Source organism: Passer domesticus, chromosome 20, assembly GCF_036417665.1.
Source record: "Passer domesticus isolate bPasDom1 chromosome 20, bPasDom1.hap1, whole genome shotgun sequence".
Lineage (NCBI taxonomy): Eukaryota > Metazoa > Chordata > Aves > Passeriformes > Passeridae > Passer > Passer domesticus.
In genome coordinates, this window is record NC_087493.1 from 5,352,718 (window position 1) to 5,366,108 (window position 13,391).

The following is a 13,391-nucleotide window of genomic DNA, read 5'->3' on the forward strand; positions in this document are numbered from 1 at the left end:
CTGGGCAGCTGGGCTGTAGGGGTGCTCCAGGACGAGCCAGAGGCCTGAAAACAAGCCAGGGTTTCTGTAGAGCATTAATCACCCCGTGCAGGGCCGGGCACTGGAAGGGGTGAGAGTGCTCACAGCACACACATGGTTTCTATCTAAGCTTTGTTTCAGCTGGATCTTTCCCACTAACGCATCCTTCTTTAACACCTTGTACTCATTTACTGCAGGGCTGTTTAGCAGCACAAATCAATTAAGTGCTGCAGAAACCCACTGAGACAGGGAGAGTTCCCTGTCTCTGGTTCATCCAGGGTGGGAGGCATGCAGAGGTTAAGCCTGTGCTTTTTGCCACACAGGGAGTGAGGGTGGAGCATGGAGCAGCCCCCAGCTCATCTTCTCCGTGGGTTTCAGCCCTCCCAGCACCCTCAGGGAGACTCAGAGCTGCTCCAGGAGATCTGAGGGTCTTAAGGAGCTTCTCATCTGGCATCAAATGATCAGAGGACTGGAGAATGCTGGCCCTGCTGCCATATCCCACTGAGACTGGCCAGGAAGCCTCACTGAGAGGGCTGAGCAGTCCTGAGGTACCCAGCTGTGTCCTGTAACAGGGACAGGTACAGTGAGGCCTCCAAGCTCACCTGCATGTGTCTCACAGGTTTGTCCTTCATGAAATTGTCTATACCTGCTGGGGAAATCACTGCTCAGTGGTTTAGCTACAACTGGCCAGAGGGACATGCAGGGGGTCAGGAAGTAGCAAAGTCACAAAATGTGAATGAGAACAGAGTCAGAAAAAAATGAGTGGCTTTAAAATAATCATTCGCTTGGTCTTGTTCCAAGTGTAGCACCAGCTCAGCATGCCAGGCAGAGCTCAGGAAGTGCCCCATGGGAACAGGATGCAGAGATGTGCCTCTGCTTCAGGCTGGCCTGGAGCTGCTCACACACAGCACAGGCTCCAGAAACAAGAGAGAGTAATGCAAGCCACATGACACAGCTGATCCACACAATGAAGGAAGATAAAGCCTAACCAAGCAGTTCCTGCTCCTCAGGGGTGTCTCCCAGGAGGGCCTGAGGCTGTGGGACATGCCCTCAGCTCACAGAGACCATTAATCATGAGTGTGCCATGGTCCCTGGCTATTTTAATCACTGTTGAAATACACACTCCTAAAAATGGTATTTGATTCCAATGCACATGATTTCCTCTGACTTCCTTTCCCCCAATTAAGTGCAAGCTGTAACTACTTGGAAATCCACACACTGGGATCCACAATTTGCTTCTCACCTGTCATGCAGCACAAACCACTTGGTCTTACACATAGCATAAGATCCGTGGCACCAGACATAAATAGCTGTAATGTCATGTAATGGGGCTGGGGTCTGAGTGTGGTACCAACCTGTCCTGGGCAATGGCACACTGGAAATGTCACTGGCTCCTACTGGATCATCAGTCCTTCCCTGTTCTTTATTCTGTAATGACTGAAAACCTCTTATACATGCAGGCACTAATCAGGATGTCAGTCTCTTGTCAGAGAAGTGAATGAATCATCAGAGGTGGATGAACTGGGAGTATATTTGTTAAGGGTAGGCTGTAGAAACCAGTAAGTCTTTAATTTTTCCTTTAAAAATGCTAAGCAAAAGTCTCAGGAAGTTTAAGGAGAAAACAAATTCTTCTTCCACAGGTTCAGAAGTGCAGCAGAGAGTCCTTGTAGTGCTCAGCTTCTCTCGTGAGGCAGATGAGCAGCCTGAGGAGTCTGGGGCTGCCTTCTTTTGAGTGCAGCCTAAATGCATCCTGCCCAGCTCCATGGGCTTAATGGTGCCCTAAGTTACAAACTGGGTTGCTACAGCTCTGAACTTCTCTGCATTTCTTGTCTATGAGGCTGTTGCTATTGAGCTGAAAGAACCAGTCTGAGTTTACAGACATAAAGAAAAAGTGAAGTTTACAGGAATATCAACTTAAAAATATAAGGAACATTTTGAAGGTACAGTAATCATCAGGGACCCCTTCAGTATTTGTCACACTGAGCCAGGTCAGGAGCCCATGACACCAGAACAAATAACTAAGAGCCTCCTCACAATTATAATGTGGGATTTAATTCATTAGACTTGACAACATTATTTACCTGGGACACCACAGCTGTTTTTCTTGTATCTTTAGTATTAATGAAACAGCACATACTTTTTTTTTCTTTTGTTCTATTTTTTTTTAAGCTGCATGTAAGCAGCATCAAGCTCAGTAACAAGAGGACTTTCTGTCTGTTGGGCTTCCAGGTTAAGAAGACAAATCCTGCTACAACGACATAACAATTTTTTCAAACTTGATGTTGCAGAGAAAGGCACAGTCATGCTGTTCTAGATCAGCTGATAAGTTTGTGTGCTGAATTTGGGACCTAGGGATGTCAGCTCACTTTTCTGGGGTATTGTTTTAGTTTTTCTGTTTAAAAAGTACTAAGTATCAGCCTTTGAACCCCAGGCAATACAAACTGGGAACCAGAACAGGGTCCAGCTCATGTGAAGTTTGGCCCAGCCATCGCACTGGAGAAGGTGTAGTTTCTTTCCCATCAACTCCAGCAAATGTTCTCTTGGTGAAACATGGCCAATTCTGGTCCAATTAAAAAGACAAAGCCCAATAACCACCTGCTAAAGCTAAAAGTTCCTTGAAAGCTTAGATTTATTCAATCTTGCTGAAAATCAAATGTTTAAACTATGACAAAAGTTTGCCTAAATAACTGTATTTGCTCTGTGAAGCAGCTATTTATTCATCAGAAACTACAGCAAAGTACCACCGTGCTTCAGTAAAAGAAATCCATACATTTGCCTGCAAAATGTATTTCCTGCTCTGATTTTATTCCACGTATGTGTCTGACATACAATTTCTGTTTGATTGAACATACCACATTAAACTGTTCTGGACAGGAGCTGTGCACTGAGAGCAGCTGATAACAGTGCAAGGCATTTCAGCAAGCATCCCCTGCAGTGAGAGATTCCTTGCAGGCATTAACAGAATTACTTGTACTTGAAGAGAAATTTTTTCCCCCTTTTCCCTGTTGGGATGTCACCCTGCACCCTTTGCTCTGTGCTGCCTCGGGTCAGATCTTTGTGGGCAGTCACCAATGCAGATGCTCTGCACCTTCCAAGGATGGGCAAAGCAGCACCAGTGGTGGCTCAGGCTCAGTTCATCTGCTATTACCTGTTTCTCAGAGGAAAAGTTGTGTGCATGTGAGGGTGTTTTATTTCAACAGGATCTATTTTCATGTTCATTATGCTAGCACAGACTAGGGATGGCAACTTGAAGGAAGTCTGGGGCAGTGCTTAACAGCAGTAGAAGCTGAGGGTATCACCTGAGACTGAGTCTGAAAAAAAACCATAATTGCCTGCATGTGCTTTTCAAAACACCTTCATTTTAGGTATTTCTGCTTTTTTTACAAGCTAAATTGGAGGTGTTAAGTGGCACTGAACTTTAAAAAGAAAGAAAATTCAGCCTAGTCAGATTTGTTCTTGAAGTCTTAGTGGCTTTGTGTGGGCACTAAGAAATGCACTTTGGTCTGCTGACAGTGTCCTCAAGTGCTAAAGAGGGACCAGCAGGGCTGGATCCCACTGCAGGATGTGCACAAGGGATGCTGCATGTGAGCCCCTGGCCACGTACCAAGTGACCCTACAGACCTCTGCTGCACCAACCCTCCTCTGACAGGCAGTGTGGCACCTGGGGGAGCTGCTTTGGGAACAATCCGACAAAAACAGCACCAAATCATGGTGCTCTCCTATTTCCCACGTGCAGTCACACACATGGAGGGTTTTGGCCAGGATAAGCAGGCAACTTGCAGCTTGCCAGAAGGAACAAGATACATTATAAAGTCCTGGAATGGCTTCTCAGACATTTCTATAGGCAGAGCTCCCACAGCACATAAGAAAAACATCCATTCATCAGGGTCTGGGCTGCAGGATGAACTGCAGGAGTTGTGCTGTGTGCATCCTCTGTTAGAAGTTCTGACTTGACCTTAAAATCCATGGGTGGCTTCTCTTCACAGTGGCACAGCTGAGGTAGGAAGAGGCTGGGGAGGCATATTCCACTATTTCAGGGCAAAAATGTATTTATTTTAACATATAAATATCCCGATTTAAAGTGTTGATACTAAAGATAAAAACTGTAACAGTAACTCATCCAAAAAAGTTACAAACCCCCATTCCCGATCCTCCTGTTTTCATCACAGAGAATATTCCACAGCAGCAGAGTGTTGCTTTGCAGCCTGTGAGCAGAAGAGATGATTGGGTCACTTGACTTGTAGGTGTCAGAATCAGAACAGATTAAACTAATTCCATCCACCCATCTTGCCAAGGAAACATTCAAGCCCTTTCATCTCCTTTCAGTATCCAAAGAAGACAGAAGAGTTGCTGGATACAGAATCCTTGTGGAAAGGAGCAGCAGATCTGGGGTTTCCTATGATGAGGCAGTCTCAGAAATCACAGGTGTCAAAGCAGAAAGTCCTGACACAAACAGTTCCAAAAGTGTCACATTCCTGGAATCAGCTGGCACAAAGGACACTCCTGGATAGTTCTGTGGGACCTGGAGCAGCCCAGGTTTCTTTGCTCCCTGCAGGTTGAACAGAATCCATCCTCCATTGATAGCGGTGCCCATTGTCTGTCTTATCTGTCACACTGTCACTGGGACAAGGATTGTCCTTTAGGACTTGCTTACACAGCAGCTGCAATAGCTACAGCAGGATGACTCCATGTGAACACTCATTCCACAGCCACGGGATCAGCTCCTGGTTCATACCATACCTTAAGTGGAGCAGCCGCAGTGTGTCAGTGTGCCTTACAAAGTTAAGCCAGACCTGGGACTCAGCTCAGGGTTTCTAGTCACTTCTCCTTTATAAAGAATTCGGCTTTAAGAAAAGCAGTTGAAATGCTCCTGAGAACGACAAATAACAAATGAGTAAATCTTGCCCCAGAGCCATAAAACCCAGTTTAAAGAAAAAAAAAAAAAAAAAAAAAAAAAGCATGCACTCCTAATCTATTGGCATGGGCAGCATGGGCATATAAAGCAGAATTAATTGATAATCATATCAATTAATTGATAAAAATGCTAAAAGCCACAAACAAAGCCTTTTCAGAAAGGTAATAAATAAGTAATCCACACAGACAATGTGAAAGGACTGCTGCTGCTGTGGGGCCAGGGAGCCATTAATTTGTGTATCCATACCCCTAGAGTTATTAAATGATAAAAGCTTTGAACATTGTTGCAGAGTTCAATGAAAATAAAAAATTTTACTCAGCATACAGAAGGTCTCAGAAATACAAGTAAAGTATTAGAATGCATAAAGATGGCAAATAATTGAATATTATGGTTCTGTTTAACAAATTGCTTCTTTGCAAGCAATTACTTCATCATGGTCTGAGACACGAGAGCAGGAATAAAGCTCAGAGAAAAATGATGTGGATGACCAGAGACCTCCAATGAGTTTGCTGAAAGAAGACAGGTTTGGGAGGGGAGGAATGGTTTGGGTAAAGGCTCTTTCTGTGGGCTTGGGGTGCACCTCTCTAGTTGCATTTATTTCTGGTGGGGGGAAATGTCAGACAGACACAACAGGGAGGGAAAGCACTCGGCTTCTTTAATTTCTCCATCTTTGTGCTCCAGTTCTTGTGCCCTGAGCATCATGAGAAGCACATGCTCCACACCACTGGTCACAACTCCACGTCCTTGTAGTTCTGCTCCAACAGAAACACTGTTCCCAGCCTGACACCCTGCTCCGGCTGCCAGCCCTCCCTCCCCAGGGCCGCCTGCCCCTGAGCTCTCCTTGCAGTGCCACAGTTGACTATTGCAAGAACAATAAGGATTTTTAGGGGCATTATGACTGGGTTAGTAAAACACAGCTGCCCCTGAAAGTCCCTCATTTTTCTTGCTGCCGTTCAGTCGGTCCCCAGGAGGGCAGGGTCTGGCAGGGTGCATCTCTGCAGCGTGGCACACACAGCTCTGCTGATGTGCCCAGAAGTGCCCCAGCCCAGCCCACATGGCAGGGGAAGGTGTGCAGCTGCCTTGCCATTGCTGTGGGCTCCTCCTCAGTGAAGGCCATGCTGAGTTCCAGCGGAATGCCAGATGGCTCGTCTGTCACTCGCAGGGATGCCACCAAACGGAGCTGGCACAGCTCACTGCAGGCCCTGGAACACCCAGCCAGGGGGGCAAAAGGCAGGATTACCTTGTCCTGTGGGTACTCCTTGCTCTGACACCCATGTGAGCAGAGGTCTTTGGCCAGGGGAAGCGGAGACCCCAGGGCTGACCAGCCCTACACACATCCCACACTGGGTCACACCCTGCAACCCCGGGGGCCCTTGGAGCTCCCCTGGGGACTCGCAGCACTCAGGTCACAGCAGGAAGGTTCACATCCATCTGCAGCAGCAGCTGCCTTTAATTTATAAAAAAGTGGAGAATTTTAGGGAATTACTTCTGATTTCTTAACAACTTTCAGCTAAGAAGATCTATACATTTCCAACTAAAAAGGGGCTAAGTATTTGGCTGGGAATTTTCAACCCTCATTCACAAGTCCTCCTGGAAATCCCAGCCCAGCCCTGCATGTTCTTAGGGCAAGGAGTAACACTTTCATTTCAATTGATCAGTATTTTGATGGCAATGGACTCAACAGCAACTACAGGCAGATTCCCACAATTTTGCTCCGTTGTTTCCCCATGAATTCTGCCTGCAGGGAGCTGGGGTGGGCCCCATCCCATAATGGGCTTGCAAGCATCCCTGCAAGTTGTTGCCCTTGAGAAGGACTTTGTGACATGCTCAAGGACTTCCAGGAGAGTTTGTGTCAAAGCAGGGAACCCCTCAGCACTCTCAGGGCCTTTCTTATTTTCCTTCCCCTGGTAGACAAAGCATCACATTGGTGCCTCAGTAAGGGACCCTTTGCCAGCATCATGCTTGCAGGAGTTGCCATTCACACAAGGCACCTCCAGGGACACACACGCAGCTGGTGTGACCAGGAATGCCTGGGGAGTCACAAAGGTCCCAGCCCTCTGCAACACAAGAGAAATATCCTCATCCATCCCACATGGGATGACACTCCATGGCAACAGACAACCTGGCATCCAAAAACCCTGGAGACCCTCTCACAACTGCACAGAGCCACACCTTATTTTCATTTACTATTTCTTCTGTAAGTCGACTGAAAGCAAACTTCAGTCGACTTACAGAAGAAGTTTGACCCAATTTGGTAATAAAACATGAGCCATTATTTGGATCCAAATATTATTTGCATCTTTGAGAAAGTTACAACAATAATAATAATAATAATAAAAAAAGACAGCAGCCTTCCAAAACCTAATGACGTTGGTGTCCTAAATGAAGCATAAAAGCCAGAGCCTGTGAGAAGCAGAGCATGAGTCAGAGCATCAGCAGTCCCACACTGAAAGCAGCACTCTTGGTTCTTCATTCATTTAAGGAATCAATTCTTTTGGAAAGAGCGTCAAGTAGTTTTTAGGACTAAAATGAAAATAAAATGCATGTTGCTATTATTTTAAAACATTTTTTGTTTTTATTTTCTTCTCCTTGGATTGACAATAAACAACTCTTTGTAGCTGAGGGGAGCCCCAGGCAGGATCAGGTCCCTGCTGTACCACTATGGAAGAAAATTTGATGAGCCCCTGCCCCAGAGAGAGCACAACCTCCCCAGCAGCCCCCACCACGAGCAGGCAGAGCAGACCCAGGGCACAAAAATGCAGTAACTGGAGTCGTTGCAGCCTGGGCAGGCTGTCTCACCCCAATTTTATTTTACTGTCATTGGGTCATTGTCAGAATTGAGTGAGGATGGATATGTGCTGAAGGGGAACACCCTCCACAGAGGTTTTGCATGTTCCCTCTTGGATTGCAAAGCCAGCACCAGGCTGTGCACTACAAGAAGAGTGAATATTGCCTAAGCTGCTCTTGGCTCCCTGCTGCCCCCGTCCCACTTCCAGATAAAGCACAATCAGATTCTGATGATCAAAGCATACATCTCTAGGTTACAGTGATGTTAACTCAAATTATTTTTGTCCTGCTGTATCTGAACCTTAGAAAATGCAAGAGCAGAACAAAACCAAAGTGAAGGTAGAAAATTATTGCAGTTTCTAGAATTCTTCCAGCTTTAGTCATGGAAGGGGATTGTTAGAAACGGACAAAAGGCTGTTTCCCTTAATTTTTTTAAGTGTGAATTTTGTCTTGACAGTTTCCTTTCAGAAACAAAAATTGAAAACAAATTGTCCCATACACAAAACAAAGGGACAGATCCTCAGCTGGAATGGACTGGTATTACCAAGTGAGTAACACCCACTCACAGGAGAGAGTCTGAGCCTTTTAACCAGCAGCTGCCCATCCTGCTGTGCCCAGACAAGAGCTTCAGCCTCCGAGTTTAGATGGCAGCAGTGCTGGATCTGCATATCTGGGAAAAGATACAGGGCTGCCTTCAGAGCAGCTGAAAGTACAGCAAGGCTCTGAGGACTCTGGGACTGTGCACTTCCCAGACCTGGAGCTGACTCGAGGTGCATGAGCCAGTGGACACGACACCAAGAGAGCAACCCATGTCAGCATGGCCCTGAAATTAATGAGCTGCTTTGGAGAAACGCTGGCAAAGCTTCCAGAAACCATTACTTGTGGGGTTTGCTTTCTGGAACAAGGGGTGGCTCTGATTCTTCTCTCAAAACCAAGATCAGGTTGATCACCATCTTGAAAATTACAGGAACAGTCCCCAAGAAAGTATCAACTATACAGCACAAAAGGAATGGACAGTGAGAACTGTGATCCATCCTGGCCAGTTCTGCCCCTGTCCCTCACCCACAAAAAATTAAAAATACACATATTAGGAGAATTCAGGAAGTGTCTCACTTTGCCAAGGAACAGACCATGTCCCCATTGTCACTGTCTCCAGCAGAGCTGCCCAGCTGAGCTGCTGGCTGGGACAGCCAGTGCTGGGGGAAGCTGCCTGGGGCCCGAAAGGGCGGAACACTGGAGCACTTCCCATCCTCCATCCAGGGTGCTCATCCAGGGCTGACAAGAGGTGGGTTTGACCACGTGCATTTGACATCTCCTCTCTCTTCACAATCCTCATTTTGGAGCATCACTTTTCTTTTCTGCCACTCCCAACACCAGCAGAGGAGCTGGAAAGCCAAAGTTATTTTTAGGAGATGGTACAACTAGGCTCTGTTCATCTTGACTGGGTCCCTTTGAAAATGGCAAGGTTGGATAATCAAACACATTACACAGACTTTCCATAGAGGCCACTTTGCAAACGAGCCTCCCACCATTCAGATACCCAGGCACCAATATTTCAAAGAGGAGCTTTTGATGCTGCCCTGGTTTGCCTCAGCATGGTGACCTCACTAGCATTTATACACAGAACCTTGGAGAACAAACAGATTAAAGCAGCTGACTTTATGTATATAAAATAAAACAATTAGTCATCAAGAAGCTACTAGAGGCTGCCACATTACACCAAGAGGCAAGAGACCAGACCTAGCTGAGGCTGGCAAAGAAGGTGGCAGTGCAGCCTGGTCAAATCACCCACCCAGAGCAGCTCAGGTGGGAGCTCGCTGGGGTGACGGCTGACACGTCAAACTGGCTGGCACCAGGACAGGGACAGGAAGGGAGAGCAGCAGGAGAAAAATGCCAGGGGAGGAGCTGTGGCTGGAAGAGGCTCCATGATTCCTGGCAGATTAATCAGGGCATGGCCAACTAGCCCAGTCTGGCCACTGCTGTTCTTGTTAAAGTCTCCAAAAGAAGGGGGGGAAAGGAGACACATCCCAATAGCCTCTTGATAATGGTCCATCACTCATGCTGAGTTTCAGACAACGTCCAGGACTGGCTGGAGGAGTGCCAGGTCACAGTTCTGCCCAGGACCACGCTCAGCACCATCGGCTGGTGGGTTCAGCAGGGCAGCTGTAACCCAAGGCTCTGGCCCAGCAGTGCTGCAGCAGCTGGAGAGGGCTGGGGCTATGGATAATGACCAGCAGTGCCTGTATGCCTGCTGCCTCCAGAGGAGAGTGTTCCCACAGAGCCCTGCCCAGACGGATCAATGGCAGGAAAAGCAGCCACGCTGCTGGCCTCGACCTGCCAGGGCTGGCCCCAGGGCTCAACCCCCCTAAACCCTGAGCAGAGAGTTAGGAGAGAAGCTGCCAGCAAGAGGCTGCCCTGCCTGGGCTCTGCTGGGCTGCCCAGCACTGAGGGAAGCAAAGAGTTATAGGAGAGCAGCAGGGAATTACCAAGCAAAAGAGTTTTTAAAATCATTTCACTTTAAACAAAACTGAGGCATTACCATAAAGAAAATGGCCACACCTTGCTACTTACTCAGCTTTGCTGACAAGACTAGCTTTTCCGTAGCTATTCAAATCTAACAAGTTCTGAGTGCCTAACTCACTCTTTTAAGTTCATTTTCAAACTCCAGCCAAAAATCACGTTCTGATTCACCACTTTCTCAGGCACAGTATTATTCAGAGAACGCCTGCAGGCAGGTACTGTGCTGTACAAAGTACATAAGCACAAGTTTAATTACTCTGTGGACAAGGGATGTGATTAATTGTATGCTTTAAGTTAAGCATGTGCTTAAGCATGCTACTGACCTGGAGCTTTAAGTAGCTATATCAGGTGTTCTGGTGCTCTCCACTTACCAGTTCTTTGAGGTCAAATAAGTGGAAATAATGTAAGAATACTCCTGTGCTCATACGCTCCAAAGAATTCACACAAAGTCCAGTTTCTGACTTTTTTTAAAATTACACATTTGGACTTATTCTCCCTATTTTTGCACCAATACTCATTATGAGTGTTACAACACTGTATATGGTCAGAATGTATTAACATCAAAACATGAGCTAATTATTGTAATTTTCAAGCTTTTAAAAAGCATTTGGTTTAGTTTTTTACTTTTCCTGGATACTGCTTCAGGTAAGAACTTAGATTCATTTCATTTGCACACTTTGTGGATTAGTTCCCTTATGTCTGGGCAGTGTACAAAGTCCTAAAAAAAATAGGGAGCATATAATTGAAACTATTGCCCCTGCTAGCAGTGGGCTCATCGCATGGAAGAAGTCAAGCATAAAATGTGCAACAGCTATGGGTGGTCACGTAAATGCACATTTCATTAGCCACAGCTTACATGATCCTGGGAATTTTTTTCACTGCGCTTTTCCACCTTTCCAGAAAAGGCTTATTCCTAGTTCAAAATAATACAGGAAGGTCAAATTGTGTCCATTCCTTGGGGAGGAGCAAGTAGAGAAGACTGGGACCTGAAAGCTCCACTTTTTGGTTTTTTTTTAAAGACACAACTGCCCTTTTTGTGGTGCTTGGGGAGCCTTGATGGACTGGACAGAGCCACTCCCCAAGGCAGGCGTGTGACCCATGTGCAGTGCCAGCATCCCAAGGGCAGGGAACACCCACGCCCAGCTACACCCACCAGCAGTGACATTTCACAGGGACAAGCCAAGAGACTTTCACTGGAGCAAAGCATGTGCAAATCAATTTTCAACAAGCGAGGGAGAGCACAGAGCGTTTGGTTACAAGCGAGGAGGCACGTGCCTCTGAAGGGAGCCTTCTTTGAGGAAGTAAACAGATACAATAATTGATAAGTGTTTTGGCTTCGCCTCATCACTAATCCCATCACATGCTGTTCCTTGCCAGCACATTCATGAAAAGTGTCTGTTTTGGATACTGGGGCACAACAGAGAAGAGAAAGAACCCCGCAGTTCCCAGAGAGACAGCTGGCCCAGCCCAGGTGCACTCCCTCTTCTTGAAGCACATTGATCTCGAGCTTTTAAACTATATTGCTCTCTGCTTAAGATGTTGGTTTTTGTCATAAGCTTAAGCTTTTTTTTTTTTTTTTGGTACTAAATGCAGTAAAATCTTGCAAAGAAAATGAAGTTTACATTATTAGGAATCCCAGACTTAGTGCTGCATGTGTGGGAGAATTTACATGACTTTTCCCTCTCATTTCAGCATTACTTCTTATGGGTAACTCTGAAATGTTTTTTTCCGAAGGAAGCAGATTGCCAGGTACATTGGCACTGGTTACTGTGGTTACACTGGTTACTGTGGAGAATGCCCACTGGTTTTGGGGTCCAACTCTATATATATATAAGCTCCTTACAGCAGCAAGTCACAGGACAACCCCCTTCATTTGCTGAATGTCATTAAACTACACAGGATTTAGCAACATGAAGCTGAGCTAGGTGTCCTTAAAATTGCTATTAGTTCAGAGCCATAAGAATAGGTTAAAGAAACCAAATTCACTTGCCACGGAGATTGAAAGAAAGTCACAGCAACATTCAGAACAGCTGGGTGCTGCAGGCACACCCTGGTGCTGGTGCCTGCGGGTGTTCAGTGCCCAACCACCAGCCCCCTGTTACAGGAGGAGCTTCCCATCTACCAGTTTTAGATCTCTCATACCAAACATATCAAGCAAATCTAAGAGTTAAATGTGGTTAAAAACCTTTCCATTTGCCTCAGCGACTGGGGAGCCTTCACATCTGTGACTCAAAACTGATTGTACAAACTTCCTGATTAGTGAGGTAAGAGCTGTCTCCCAGCCTCGAGTATTAACTCACTCGGTGAGACACCCTGACCCTGGAGCCATCTCCCCCTTCCCTCTGCCTTGAGGGGAAGTCCAGACCAAGGCCCCACTGTTTAGACGGATGAAGTTAACTGAACTCCATACTGGGTGAATGAGGAATCATTTTGCCAGATACTTCTAATGAGACGCTTCGGTGAGAATGAGATGTTACCACTCTGTGAGTGTCCAGGTTCATGGCTGCCCTTCAGTACTGCAGGGGGCACACGAAATGCTTGGCAAAAGGGGAAATTCTATCCCTTTAAAAATGCTTTTAATGAACAAGAGGCTTCTGGTTGTCAGGTAATAGCTCAGCAGCGCTGCTTGCATTCAAAGCTGTGCCTGGAATAGTGAAGTAATAGCAAATTTCATTAAAAGTAAAAGCTTTGGTTGCTGTGGAAATCATTCAGGTGGGAGACTATTTCTGGAGGCTGTATTGGGATGTACTACATTTCTTTCACTCAAGTGTTTCCTTCAGGGTGTGAATTGACTCAAGTGGGACAGGAGACAGGAGAGGAAGAGCTCAGCCTGGTGACTGATTCCATACACCTCCTGTGCACTGCACAGGTAAGAGAGGCACATGTAACACAAGATCCTGAGCACAGCTTTTAAAGAAACCCTAATGTTTGCAGCCCACCAGGTCAGAGCTTCAGGGATTATAATCCCATCCAACCACCCTGCAGCACAGCTCATACTGTACTTTGCAACAGCCTCTTCAGATGTATTTTTAAGCACTGAAACCCTGATTGCTGCCTGCAAACAACTGACTGTAATTTGGCATTGATGTAATACTGATAGCTGACCAGTTAGAAAATAGTTCTGTTTGGAAAACACACTTCAAAGTTGTAG

At 46.2% G+C, this 13,391-nt stretch overlaps 1 long non-coding RNA gene across 1 annotated transcript; it reads left to right on the forward strand.

Moving 5' to 3' along the window:
* The first annotated feature begins 360 nt into the window (after nucleotides 1–360).
* LOC135284190 (uncharacterized) lies at nucleotides 361–12,188 on the forward strand. Its single transcript, XR_010349649.1, has 2 exons — nucleotides 361–637; nucleotides 8,178–12,188. It is a non-coding gene; the product is annotated as an uncharacterized LOC135284190 (long non-coding RNA).
* Nucleotides 12,189–13,391: the final 1,203 nt, after the last annotated feature.